Below are 14,838 nucleotides of genomic sequence, written 5' to 3'. Positions count from 1 at the left end.
CCTATTCCAAATTAGATTATCAAGTTAAAGTTGAATGACTAACAATTTAGAGTGAGTGGGAAGAAGTTTAATCATAACTTGAATACATATTATATATTTTTTAAACAAACTTTAAACAGTAAGCTCACGAAATCTAAATATTAAAGCTGTAGATGGGACCTAGCTTGAACTTGACTAACATAAAAAACCAAAATCTTTTATTAAACCAACCAACTCGACCTATTTAAAATACTTGATGTCTTTTAGATATAAAAAATGGCTGAATTACGAAGCATATTAAGATAAAAATCACTAACAAGTGAAACATATATTCCATATTTCTTTGTAAATATGGTACCTAGTATTTCTTTTATAGCTGTAAAGAGAATGTGATACCTAGTTTGTCAGCGGTTTTGGTGAATCAGAGCTCTAAAAGCACCAAACTTTAGAGCTGGAGGAATTTAGTCACCTTGACTATTACTAGTCTAGTTGAGTAAGAGGTATGAATACTGGCTCCAAAGCAAAAACTCTGAGATATCCCTAGTTGTAAGGGATCTGTAAGATGTCCTGGTTCAGCATCCTGTATCTTTGTTTCAGATATTCTTGTCTCTTTCTAAATCCATTATTAGTACTTATTCATTTTTGCATAATCTTCTAATCACAAATTAAGGTTTTGCTCATCACTAAACCTGATCAAAGTGTGCCTAAGAAGACCCTTCGTTTGAGCTAATATGCATACTGCTTAAACCAACACCCAATTTGACCAAACCCATAAGGACATGACCTTCCAGGGTCTTGCTATTAAATTTCTGTAAATAGCACATGATTTCTTTAGCAAAGACTCTGGTTTCACAGGGCTGCAGTGCAAATCGTCTCTCTAAATCCATTAGAGGTTGGAATTTGTAAAAATGCAAAATTCTCTGAAACCAGATACTGTTTTTGTGTGTATGTGTGTGGAGAAATTGGAATCTTAGTTACAGCTATTAAAGCTTTCTAACCTGGTTCTCCCTCTAGAGGGAGACATAGTCCAGCTTTTATACCAATTGCCTCCCTTTCATCTTTTGCTGTCTTTTTTCTGCAGGACCGCAGTTTGCTCTCAGCAGCAGCTGCGGCGGCTAACTGAATTGGCTGTTGGGAGAGAGAAAGAGACAGGCAACGTCGCCTGGTCCAGCCATCCCATTTTACTGCTTAACTCAACCTGGAGTGTTGGGATCTATTCTCTCCCTGCGTTCTCCTTGTACGATTCAGGGAGGCCAGTCACTCCGTACTCCTTGGACAGCCAGGCTGGGAGGAATAAGGGTCTGGGTGGAACAGGGGTTTCTGCCCTTTACGGCGACTTTGTAAAAGATACCACCAAGTGTCTTTTGACAGCACAGCGCTTAGGGTGGGAGATGGAGAGGAGTCTTTGATTACTAAACCGCTTACTTTTTTTTTTTTCTTCTGGTGATCTGGATTTGTTCCTTCGGCCCCATCCCCGGCCCCTTCTCTTTTCCCCTCCCGCCTTTAGACAAGTGATTTAGACAACACCTGCTCGCTTGTGTTGGATGTTGCAACTCACACCTTCTCGGTGGTGACGGTGCCAGCGTACTGGGGAGAGGGACACAGCGGCGGATTTCCCTTCCTTCAGCCCAGGATGCCTAGAGGGGCAGCGGTTGGCCTGCATGAGGCTCTGCCCGCAGCACTTCTAGGCGGGATTGAGGGGCTGCAGCTGGCCCGGAGTTGCTGCTAATTGGACTCGGCGCAAAGTCTCTGAGAGGGCATCAGCTGGGACCTATCTGCTAAAAGCGGGACCACGGGCACCTGAGCCGAGGAATTGAGGCGTCTTGCGGACGGAGGACAGCGGAGCTCAGAGCCTCTCTTCCTTCCTGCCCCGAACCTCTTCAACAACTCCTCCACATTGGAGACCCGGGACCTGCGAGAGCCAGGGAGCGGGTGAAGTACGAGGCCGAGGCTGCTCTCCTGAAGGTGAATCGTTCCGTCCAATTGCCTTTCCCCAGAGAGCAAACGGGAGGGCGGGAGACCGGGAACCGAGGATGTGTGAGCGTGTGTGAGAGGGAGAGACAACGTGAGGCGAGAGGAAAAGTCTGCGTTCGGCGTTAAAAGCAAACAAATCAGAGCTGGAATAAGCGGTAATTGCTGCAGGACCGCCTTGATTCTCGCAGCGGGGAGCTGAGCGCACCGCGCGCATCCGGAGAGGACAGCGGGCGACCGCGGGCGCTGCAAGGGCTACGGGACTTCGGCTTATCCTCAATAAACAATTCTTTTGATTACTTTGACACTGGAATAAAAAGGGGGGAAAAGAGAAGGAGGCTCACGCGCTCCCCCTTCCACTCACTGTAAGGGGATTCCAATTTAAATACCAAGAGATTCCTGAACCCTCTTTGCCATCGGAGGAGGAAACACACCAGCGCGCGCGCACACACACGCACGCTCCGGACCTCACTCACACGCTCTCCGGGAGCACACACCACCGGACTTCGGTTCCCTATGCCCCTGAACAGGGACGGCGGATTGGCATCTCGGATGCAATGCAAGAGCGATAAGGCTGGCGCGGGCCCGCGGAAGCTGCAGGAGCATCGCTAGGTGTTGCCGCCACCAGGAAGCCGGGCTGCAGGTAGGTGCGAGCCGCGCCTGCCGCGACCCGCGGGCGCTGGGGACTCGGGTGGCTGCTGGAGTACCCGGGGCTCGGAAGGCCTCCCCTCCCCGGGGGTCGGGGGCTGTACGGGGCTCGCCAGAGGAAGGAGAGAGGTGAAAGCAGATGCGAAGGATTAGCCAGCATCTCCCTCCTGGGCGGTTAGAATAAGGGCGGGGGTGGAGGGACGCCGAGGGGGGATCAGAGGTTCCGAGAGCAGTGCCCTCCCACTCTTCTCTGCTCCATTTCTCCCAACACAGCAAGCGACCCAACCGATGATTACATTGGGTTTTAATTCGACCCCTCAACCGAACCCATCCTGGTTGGTAACCATTTTGGACTCCTAATTAGGAGTTGGGGGGTCGCGTTCAAAGGAAAATCAATGAGATGTGTCAGGTCGCCTTTGTGAAATCTCTACTTTCTGTCCACTTCTGATTAGTTAATTCTCGGGCCTGTCGGTGGGCGTTTCGATGAGGCTATCGATTTCTCCATCTCTAACTATTTTCGTCAAGAATCATCTTGATAAGTTCGGGAGCCTCGTCCATTTAAAGGTTTACTTAGATTTGGGAACCGGACGCTTTATTACTGAATGAAATAAAGCTTTAATAAAGGCTACTACAGGAGAGCTGTAGGAAAAGGATCGTTTTACGAACAGCACTCAGAAAAAGAACAGTTTCGAGAAACTAATAGTTTTTCATTTCTTTCTGGGTAGATGCCCCCCAAATTTTGCCAATAGTACACGGTTTTTCCGCTCCACTGCTTTGCTGTCCCTTCCCCCTTCTGTTCCAAAAGGCCTGGTTCCTGCCAAGGGGTGTTTTCTTTAGGTCACTGATCTGCACTTGCCAGCGGGGAACGTGTTATTTCCAGATGCTACCTTTGTAAAGGAAAGTTTGAGATCCGTCACCCTATTTCTCCTAGAACTGCAGGCTGAGCTATCTAGTCTCCGCTTGAAAAGGAACTGGGCGCTTGCAGAGCCCCCGAGTAGACGCGACGCGTTCCCACTCAGTATTCCCCTTCCGGACCGAGTGTTAAAACAATTGCCTGAAGCGTTTGGAATCAAATGTGTAGTCAACACAGTGGCTAGCTAGCCTCTCTTGGCTGGTGCTGGGTGAGTTTGGTTTGTGGCAATAAGACAGAAGACAGCTTCCCATTGTGAGTGTTTGATCACCCTCTTGAATTTTGCAGAAATCGTTTTTTGAAAAAACAAAACAAAAACAAACCTCTATGCAACCTTTACTGTGAAAAGTACCCCAAAGCTGTCGGCGTACAAGAGTCCTTCACTCAGGACAGGATGAGTTTCAAGAACTATTGACTGAATGATAATTATCTGGTTTCTGTCTTCCTCAACAAGATTGTTTGAGACGGCAACGCCTCTGACTGTTATCAATTAACACAATCAAACTGCTCTATTAGGCAATGTGGGTTAAGACAATTGAGTAATTAAGATTTCTGTGTGAAGTGCTAAATGGCAATAACTAGCAGAGGAAGCTGAAAACACTAAAGCCTTTAAACACCAGAGCATTCAGATGAGTTGTATTTACAGCCATTCTGCATTTCCACGTCTACTTTCAGGCTGGTGAATCTTTTACCATTTCAGGTTTGGAACCGAAGAGCCTTAAAAATGACCAGACACATTAAATTTTAATTTTCTCTTCTTACTTTATTCTCTTCTGGATCTCATCCTGAGTCAATTGTTTGCATATTGACCTCTTTAGAGTCTAATTTTTAAAGCCATCAGTAGCCATTGAAAGGCCATCAGTAACCACACTGGAGCTTATTATATTTTGATTTTTTAAAATTTTCAATGAAAATAATGGAATTGCATTATTTATAGATACAATGCTATGAGAGCAGTGTCACGCCAACTGAGTGCTTAGGCATGGTGACTTCAGAGGCAGAGCACAGTTTTAGTGTGTTGCTTTTTATTGGGCAATTTTTGAGGTTAAGACTTTCATTCTTTTCTTGCCTTTAATAAAATTTTGTAGGTTAGGGTTCTTAAACTTACATATTAATATAGTGCTGTGATATATGTCTCTTAAAGAAGAACCACAAACCTTGACATTAGAACGAACACCTATAGTGCTACAAGTTGTGCTAAAGGGGAATCTGAGGTTTCTGGGTTTGTGTGATTTTTGAATCTGAAAAATATTGGCTGTTTTAACAGTGACAAATTGGAGAATGAAGATTCATTGAGATGCCCATAGATCTATGTAAAAAATGATAGGTATTGCTTTGGGACTGCATTATAGTATTTACCAACCACCAAGTTATAAAATGTGATGACACAGCTGTAAAAAGGTCTGTTTTTAGACATGGCCTCTGCTACTTTTTAAAAAATGTATACAGTGATGAAATTTAGGGGGTGATAGAAGATTTTATAAAAATTGCTTTGCATATTATTAGAAAATTTTAGTGGTCGTGGATCCAGTATCCTTAATATAGTATTTTAATAATGATCCTTTTACGATGTGTTTTTGAACATTGAAATGTTGAAAGTGCATTTTCGGGTAGATTTATCACTAACTTCAGGTTATGAATTGCCCTATATAGGTAGAGTAAGAGGTGTCGCTCCAGCGTTTTCCAGGCATTTCTTATTATGGGCCCTAATAAAAGGTAGTCAGTCTGCCTAAGTTCAGCTGTGGCTGCAAACTGATGAACATTTGCCTTTCTAATGCTTGTCTTAAACTAGGAATGTTCTAAAGTGTCATCAGTTGTTTCTAATCTATTTGAGAAGATGAAACAAACCAGAGTGCAAACAGTTCAGTGCCCCTGCTTTTACTTCTTCAGTATTTTATTAGGGATGCCTCATTAAGTCACATTATTCTGCAGCTGTTTTGTTCATTAAAGATTTGAGTAAAAATGAAGAAATTTTCTGTGCAATGCAGTTTTGTTTTCTCAGTGAAGAACCATGAGTTAGTAAAATAAGCATCTAACATAGCCCCCTTTGATCTATGCCTGACATTTACAAATGTAATTCATCAACCTGTTATTAGTAGGTCTCCATCAAAACAAAGACAAGAAACACAACACAGATGCTGCTAAATATGAGGGCCAAACCAGCTAAATCAACCTCACCTGTTCCACGTACTTACACAGTATTGCACACGATAAATCTTGCTTATGAAGCATTGATTTTTTTTTTGATACGATGAAATACAATGAATTTGCCATTTTGTTAAAAAATTCTTTGGTTAACTTTATTTTGAACTACAGTACTTGGAGCATATTGAACTATACCACTGGAAGAGGAGGGGTAATTTTACAATGATTTACCATACGTCTTTTTAGAGAACAGTTTTACTATATATAGGTTTGGAGCACAGTCTGAAACGGGAGATGGAAAGGTGGGCTTAGCAAACAGAAACCTAGAAGTTTTTGTTTTATTAGTTGTTGACCACTGGATTTATTGGGTAATTTTTAGGAAGTCTGAGTCTATCCATTTGGCACAGTGATTTTAGTGTCCTTGTCAATGAAATATAACTAACAATTCTTGTCCTCTACTTCTTAACAGGAATTTTAAGAGGAATTGTTAGACTTATTAGGGTGTGAAGAAAAGTACTTGTTAAATACATTTCTCTGCAACACCTATCTAATCTCTGTATCTATCCATATATATGCACATGCAGCCATACATACAAATGCTTTCAATGGCACCCATGTAAAATACTGGTTTTGTATTGAAAGGGGCAAGAACAACTTTTAAAAGTCTACCTTTTTTTCCCCCTATTTTACATGATTTGACCTATAGCAACTGTATCCATGGTTAACAAGGTCATTTGTAATTGAGTTTTACTGTTTGAGCCAGTGTTACATGCAGTATATTTTTCTCTTTAGTTTTTCTTTTGGAGATATTTTATTTGTTAGGCTACAAATGCAAAAAAAAAAAATCAATTTGTCTTTTACGTGGGGGTGCTTTGGGATATGTTTATTGACACTATGACTGGGAATTTCAACACATTTTAAACACTAAGTGTGTCTGTATGCTGTCTTTATTAAATATGCGCCTTCACAGTCAAAACATAAACCATGCGTTACATTAGAGCATACTATTCTGGTTTACAAATGTATCTACAAATTTTCCAGAAACATATTGATAGTATACTCCAAATTTATGTTAGATTTCCAAAACCCACCCACTTCCAATGTGTATACCACATGTATATGTTGGATTTCATCCTGTGCTATAAATGATACGCAAGATTGTCTCTGAAATCATCAGGGACAACCTTGCTTATTTAAGCAATTGATTGTTATGACCATGGGAAAAATCAGGTTATTTGGGATTCAGAAGAATGGTGAATAGATTAGCTATAAGGAGAACATTCCATTTTGTTCACAGTGATCCATATGGGGTATGAGAGACAACTAAGGAATCAGAGCTTATAGCTTATAGCTTTTATTAGATAAAGCTCTTTTAATCATTTCCTTCAGTCTCCTAAATTACTCCATGGTAGCTGTAACTGTTTCATGATTTCCTCTGAAATGGCCAGTTAGTGAAGGTACATGTCCCTTTCTCCTAGCAATAGCACAAGCATAGTCATTAAATTTATATTTATATTGCTTCTTTTATACAGTAGGTTTTTGAAACTCTTTACAGAGAGATTGGATAGTATGATAATGTTGCATTCTTAACAATTATGGTGGTAGGCTGAATTTAGTGCTTTGACAAAATGGGGACAAGCAGCCAAACAAGTCTCCTTTGCTCTTTTATCTCCTTGTGCTATGTAAAGCTAACTCTTCACATAAGCCTGGAGAGTGCAAAGTGGCTTTTGATGAATGCAAGGTTTGTTTTGCTGAATATTTTTATGTTGGTTTTTTTTCCCCACCAGTCACTGTATAGCTGCATGCATGTGAATGGGCAACTGCGTTGAACTTTAAAGGTCATGCAAAGATTCGAAACCTTTCAATTTACAGTGTTAATTGCCTATGGCCTCCTGTTGCTTCATATGGAGCTTTCTGTTGAGTTTACTAATACAGAGTAACACTTTGGCTTTCTGTAGTGGATTAGGCAGCTCTTGATAAACACATTTATGAAAGTATCCATAGTAGGCACTATGACAGATTTTTGGAAAAGTGTATTTGTAATTTGGAATCGAAGTTTTCAAGACAATGGCCTAGGCTATGAGGCGACAGATTCTCTCTGGTATAAAAAAATCATCTTTCAAAATTATTGTCTATATGTAAAAACTGTGCATCATTTTATTTGATTCTGGCTGAGTTTTTCCTTTTCAATGTCCTTGGAGATTCCAATGAGAATGCTTCTTAAATATTGGAGGAAGGAAATAGGCTTACTCTCTCCTGCTCTGTTTTGAAAAAGACCATCTACCTGAGAAAAGCGAGATGTGTTATTTGTTCTAGTCTTTCTTGTAGCTTCATATTCTTTGTCTTCATGGCTTGGAGTAAACAAAAGTGGGGAACTGAAAAGGGGTTATGTGGTCATAGGGATCTTAATAACAAAACCTCAACCTAGTAATAGGACACAGAAACTTAGAGTCTATTCTTTGAGAGGGAAGTTTTCCTACAGCTCTAAAACCTGGTCTCCTTGAATGACAGAGCTTTATGTACCAGGGTAAGGAATGTGTGACTGCTCAGATCAGTCAAGAATTCAGAAATGGCCAATAAAGGTCATTTGAGGAAAACAACATACACACTTATGTTTTCACTTGTATTAGTTTATGGACAGTTGTAAATTCATTTAAGGTGGACAAACCTGGTTGTTATCATTTTTCTTAGTTTTACCTTGTTATAGGTGTATGGTGAATGACATACTCAATTTGTGGGTGCTGGAGAGTTCAGTAAATTCTTTTTTAGAATGGCCATCGGACGTATTAGTGTCAGTGACTTGGTCCTGCTTTTGTTTGTGTTTTCTTCAGAAAGTTGAGTCGAATTGAGTGAAATGGCTCTAACTTCAGTTCTTTTATGGTGAGTAAGGAGAAAGGAGGTAGTTCAGTCAGGCAATCTAAAGGCTAAGGGCCAAGTGAAAGGGCATTGCAATCTCATACTCCATAAAACCATTTGGGGCAGTTTTAAGTTCAAGGAACATTTTTAACCTATTTTTTTTCAGCTTTAGTTCTTGAAATGTTCTATCACAGTAGCTTCCTGCTAAGATACATATTTAACATTATTGCAAATACCATGTAGATTGTTGGTGTGTTTATAAATATACCAAAATTGGGTCAAAATTTAGACTTTGCTACTTGATGATGTGTTTGCTAATCACACCATTTGTTGAGTGGTGGAAATTCATGGGCTTGCATTTTGGATAGCAGATAAAGTTCGAAAATGATTCTTATAAAACCAATGTGGTACAGTGGCCAGAGTTCTGCTTTTGTAGTTCTACCAATAAATATCCATGTAACCACAAGAAAATCATTTTATTTCTCTGTGCCTCAGTTTCTCAGTATGTTTTTTAGTCAAGGTTTCAAGACAATTAAAAATGTAGCTTTCAGGGGCCGGCCAAGTGGCTCAGTTGGTTAAGAGCTCGCTCAAGAGTTTGAGCTCTGAGCAACAGGGGTTCGAGTCCAGCCCGAGCTGAGCAGCCGCTGAGCTGCCAACAGGTAGCAGGATGGCTCAGCTTAAAAAAAAAAATGTAGCTTTCTTTTTTTCCTGTGTTCAGACCTACTAAGCATCATGCCATGGGAGGTATAAGAATAGTATTGCAAGACATACCTTTTAGTTAGAATCTAGCTCATAGTGTTTGGCATATCAGTAAATGTGCCATAAATGCTTTTCAATGAGGTATCTGTAAAAGTTGCCCTGGTTTGTGAGATTGGGATGATGATGGTGATTATGGTGATGACTAAAGACTATAGACTTGGGGACATAAAATTGAATCAGATTAAATCTTATAATTTAGTTTAGCCATTTTGCCTAGTTTGTATGATGCTGGTTTATTGCAAAACAAGTTGTGATAGGCCATGAGTCTTAGGCTTGTTAGGCTTCCACATCTTTTCTCTATTGCCAGTTTTCATAGTCACTGAAATAAAATGTTTTTTTTTTAATCAACCCAAGTAGAACTAGGCTAGCAAATGAATACTTGACATATATCTGTTTATAATTAAACACATTCATTCAAAATCTGTGTATGAATTTTTGAGAATTTATAATTCTTGGGAAATTCATTCATTTATTCAATAAATATTTACTGAGCACTTGCTAGGTGCTTGGAGTATCTCAGTAAATAGAAAAGACAAAGACAACTGTCCTCATGGGATTTACCATTTTGGTATATTACTTGAAGTTCTGAAAAGAATTAGGAAGAATGTTCAAAAATGTATTGTGCTGTGTCTACTCTTGGTACTAATTCTTGTTTATAACTGAAGTACTGTTCTGAAAAGGAATACTTAAAATGTTGGAGTTGGAATGAGTTGTATAGACAAATAGCATAGTATATATTTAAGGTGAGGTAGTATGTAATTCAGTGGATTGATTCCAACTCACAAGGTGTATGCTTTAACTGAGGGTGACACAAACAGTATCTCCTTTTTTCTGAATTATACACATGAAAGAATAAGTTCATTTAGGCTGAATGACTTGAGATCAGTGACATGATATTCCCTAGAGCCTCTTAAAAGGGTTGCAAATGCAAACACCTGTAGGGATCAGGCTGAGAATGTGAATATGTAAAGCAGACCAAATGGAAGATGACAAATAGCAACGGACACTCAGCCTCAGCTAATGTTGGGGAGACCATAAGGAGTGGTGGAGATTCTGGCCAACATCTGAGCGGGACAGCTTGAGCCTTGACTCTACTTGTTGCCATGCCAGAATGAGGGTCTGGTGTTGCCAGATTTTATGATTTATAGAGAACTTAGATGTGCAGATTTTTTTAAAAAGATTTTTATTGGGGAATTGAGGGGATGGGGACAGCGCTGGGGAATTGGGGGAAGGGGAACAGACAAGTTGCTGTCCTTTTGTTCTTCAGTCTAGTTGTGGAGGACGTTAGATGTGCAGATTTTTTGACGTGTAAGTTTTAGATTTATAAATGATGGTATTGAATTCAAAGTTAAAATACTGTGCGGGCCAACAGACATATCTGTAGGCCATATACAAGATAAGGGGCATGAGCTGTCACTGTTGACAGAGGGATATGAAAGGACAGCTAGTAGGGAGATAGGGGTATGCCTGCCCTCTGTCATCTCTAACCATAATCCTCCAACCCCTTTGGTATCTGGAGTCCGGGTGGTTGCCAGCAAAGGGCTCAGCTGGAGCAGCTGAATGATATACAAGGAGTGGCTTAATCTCACTCCTGTATTTAGTTTTCTTCCTGTCGACTCGTACAGTTGATGCTGAACTTACCTTGAGGTTGGTGGCATCTTGTAAGGTTTAAGAGATAATGCTGGGAATTCAGAAGTTTACATTTATTCCAGGTATTTGGAATGGGCTGTATAGTTCTATAATGCCTTACTCCTTTAGATCAGTGCTTTTTAAACTTGTACATGCACACAAATCATCTGGGGGAATTTTGCTAAAATACAGTTTCTGGAATGGGATCTGAGGTCCTGCAGTTCTAATGTGCTGCTGGTTGAAGCAAAAGCTGTTGGCCTGTGGTCTACAGTTTGAGTCTCAAGGCTTTAGAGAGTTTTTTCAACACTGAATTTCATTCTATGCATGTGGAAAGATGGGAGGCCTTCAACTCTTATATCTGTGACAGGTTTCTTCCTGTAGTGAGCAGCCCAAACCTGTCCACTGACTGCAAACACTTTTCTCAAAGGCTCTTTAATCTGAGCACAGAATTTATAAGCATTTTGCTTATTTTTCTAGCGTTCTGTTTCGAAGACATATTTTTACTCCAAACCATTAATCAGAAATTGTCTGTTCTTCACATATTAATGCAAGTTTGATTTACTTCCTACCATCTGAAGAAGTAAGTTTATTTAATAACTAAGGCATTATATTATATATGGATATAGTCTCTTATACAACACCAGTTTTAGCTCCTGAAATCATTTTTGGAGTTTCATCAATAGTTGCTTCCTTTTAGGACATCAAAATTTTGGTCATAATGTCTAGATTTTTGTTCTACTTAGTTTTTATGAGTAAGTAGGAGGGTAGACTCGAAAAAAAAAAAGACGTTTTTCCTTGTGTGTTTGTTGGGTTTACAACTTCAAAGTGAATATTTCTTGTCTCCCTCTCCTTCTCCTTCTTGGTCTGCTAATTCTAAATACCTTTCCAAAAGTGGTCTCTTTAAGATTGAAGACATAATAACATTATTTAGGGAGTTATACTTCTTTATGTAGTATTAGCATTTCATCCCACCCTCTACCCCCCAACTTCCTGCCAAACCAGTTTCACTAATACCAAGTGTCATAACCAGGTTTGTGACTCTGTTCTACTGTGGTATGACCTGGGCCTCATGTCACAAGCTCAGCTCACTAGGTGAAATATTTTGTTGTCAGTTTTAGCAATGCCCTGGAAATGCTTATGTTTCTTATGCTGGCATATTATTTATAAATGAGGTTAGATTTAGACATTTCAGTCTGAGGGAGTGAAGCAATTTGTTTTCTTGCAAGTTGTATGATTAATATAGTTTGCAATAGTAATACTATTAAAGCTTTCTCAATTTATTTCTTTTAGGTGCTTAGAAATTTTTGTTATATTAGAATAGTTTGCTCATAGCTGAATAATGATGTGGATTCATTTTACTAAGTCTGTTAGACTGTAAACTCTATGAGGAAGAACCATGTGTATCATGTTTCTATCAATTCCCAGCTCTTAGCCTAGTGTCTGGAACATAATAGGTACTTAATAAATTTAATGGGAAGATGAGCAAGAGTTGATATTGATAAAATGTCTTTTTGCGGGCCAGCCAACTGGTGCGCTGGTTAAGAGTTGGCTAAGGACGCCAGCTCTGAGCAGCAGGGCTCCTGTTTGGATCCCACATGAGGGCCAGTGACACCGCCCTCTACAGCTAAGATGGTGAACAACAGCTCAACCTGGAGCTGGGCTGCCGTGAGTTGCTGGCGACGGCGTAGGCTGCAGTGGGGCTGGTGAGCAGCTGGTGTGAGCGTTCGTGAGCCGCCATGAGCTGCCATGAGCTGCCATGAGCTGCTGTCCAATGGCTGGCGAGTGACTGCCTCACCCGGGAAGAGCGCAATGATAATACCAACATGGGCCAGTGAAGCGACATCCTCCACAATTAGACTGAAGAACAAAAGGACAGCAACTTGTCTGTTCCCCTTACCCAATTCCCCAATGCTGTTCCCTCCCCCAATTCCCCAATAAAATCTTAAAAAAAAAAGTCTTTTTACATATTTCTTCAATGTGTCAGGAAGTGTTCTGTGAAGCATTGTCATTTATTCTGTCTAATTGAGTGTGTATGTATTGTGTGTGTGTGTGTGTGTGTGTGTGTGTATGTGTATGAGCGAGAGAGAAAGGCAGAGATAATTTATTGGGTGGGGGGAGAGAGCGAGAAAGAAAGAAGGAGAGGACTGTGAGGCTATTTATTTTGACCTACACCTGACAGGTATTTTTAGCATTAAAAAATACTTACATTCTAAGCAGAACATCAAGGACAAATATAAAATAAGCTTGCTGACTGATATTTCCATTCTTTTCACAACTTATTGTAACCTGGAGGTTTAGAGACTACATATGCTTGTGATTCTACTGTTGTATAAATAAATAATATTTGTCAATGTCAAATTTAAGTGTTGCTAATCACATATGAAATATATTTTGATTGCTCTTGTCAGTGACTTGACTCATCATTCATTAGGGAATTTAAAACCATTTATTCTTATCTACATAATTACCATTTTCATAATTTATCATGAACCAGATTTGCTTTTTTCACCTTCAGGAAAACTTTTGACTGTGAAACCATTGTTCTTGGCTTTAATGATGTTGAAAATTATTGGTATTCTAATTTTATATGCTGTTTAGTACAGATAGTATGCATTCAAGTATTTATTGATTTTATTTTAGTCCCTTTGGATCAAGTATAGCTTTTAAGTGCCAGCTGCCATCGAAGGTTTTATAAAATTAAAACTCTTTGACTACATTTGATTATTAAGGGAAACCATGTGTATTATAAAACAAACAAACAAAAAGCAACTCATTAGATCATTAAAAACTTAAAAGTTGAATTTTTGCATTGCCTTTATTTTAAAAGATTGCATTTAGGGCCGGCCAAGTGGCTCAGTTGGTTAAGAGCTCGCTCAAGGGTTTGAGCTCTGAGCAACAGTGGTTCGAGTCAGCCCGAGCTGAGCAGCCGCTGAGCTGCCAACAGGTAGCAGGATGGCTCAGTGTAAAAAAACAAAAAAACAAAAACAAAAAAAAAAACAAACAAAAAAAGATTGCATTAAACTATATGTATTAGCATTCCTATATGCTTAAAAAGTTTCTGAAAACCCTTGCATATGATGTCTTCACTCTTTGAAGTATAAAACATATTTTTGGAACTCTTCAATTAGTCAAAAGACAAGCTTTGAGTTGAATGGACCTGGTTTTTCCCTGTATTTTCCAGAAACACTGAGTATACTGAAGATCTAAGGTTATTGAGCTAGGGCTACTGTGGAACTTATTGAAAAACATAGATCTATTTTTCTTCCCCAACTCAATCCCTAATATGAGATTAATGAAAAATTTATAGACTGTATAGTACTGAAAGATTTTCAAAATCAATCAGAATTAAAATTGTATATTGGTGAATTTCACCTTGGAGCAAAGTCCATGTTATACATCTAGAAAGACTGGGTACACTATGGTTTTCCTTGCCTAGTATCTTTTCCTAGCAGCTGGTTACATCTAGTCTTTAAAGTGGACTTCAAAGTTGGTGACTCATGCTTCACTTTGTATTTTGTGAAATCTTCAAGTTCATTGGATAGATGGTATGGCAGACTGGAGTGAAATGAAAGAAAAAACCAGACTGAAAAACTGGCAGTCAGCGATTGAGAAGGTTAGCATTTTGTAGGATATAAATGGGAAGAGGAATTAGATAGGGGGTCAGATGGAGTGAAAGGGAGAAAATAGAGGTCAGAAGGGAAGTTTGTTCTAACTAGCATTTTTTATACAAAGAGGAAATCCTTGACCTTTGAGAGAGGTAAGAAGTTAGACAAAGAATAAATCCATTGTAGTTCTCGGGGAACAAAGAGATAAAATTGCAAGGAACTGAAGCCAGACTGTAGAGGAAAGAAAAATGCCTGGTGCCACACCAGAATTTCCCCTTGGTCTTGTAAAAATTCTATCCAGGAATAAGAAATTTCCATCAAGGCTTTTTTTTTTTT

At 39.7% G+C, this 14,838-nt stretch overlaps 1 protein-coding gene across 1 annotated transcript in view; it reads left to right on the top strand.

Annotated features, from left to right (window-relative positions):
- The first annotated feature begins 1,098 nt into the window (after nt 1-1,098).
- The window catches only part of TAFA2 (TAFA chemokine like family member 2), a 403,585-nt gene continuing 389,845 nt past the window's right edge, over nt 1,099-14,838 (top strand). The window contains exon 1 of the mRNA XM_019654741.1: nt 1,099-2,593. The gene's annotated coding sequence lies outside the window, so the exon portion shown is untranslated. The remainder of the gene's footprint in view (nt 2,594-14,838) is intronic.

The sequence above is a fragment of the Hipposideros armiger genome, unplaced genomic scaffold (assembly GCF_001890085.2).
Source record: "Hipposideros armiger isolate ML-2016 unplaced genomic scaffold, ASM189008v1 scaffold_229, whole genome shotgun sequence".
NCBI lineage: Eukaryota > Metazoa > Chordata > Mammalia > Chiroptera > Hipposideridae > Hipposideros > Hipposideros armiger.
The sequence above is the reverse complement of the archived record's forward strand: the minus strand, read 5'-3'. Positions and strand labels throughout refer to the sequence as shown.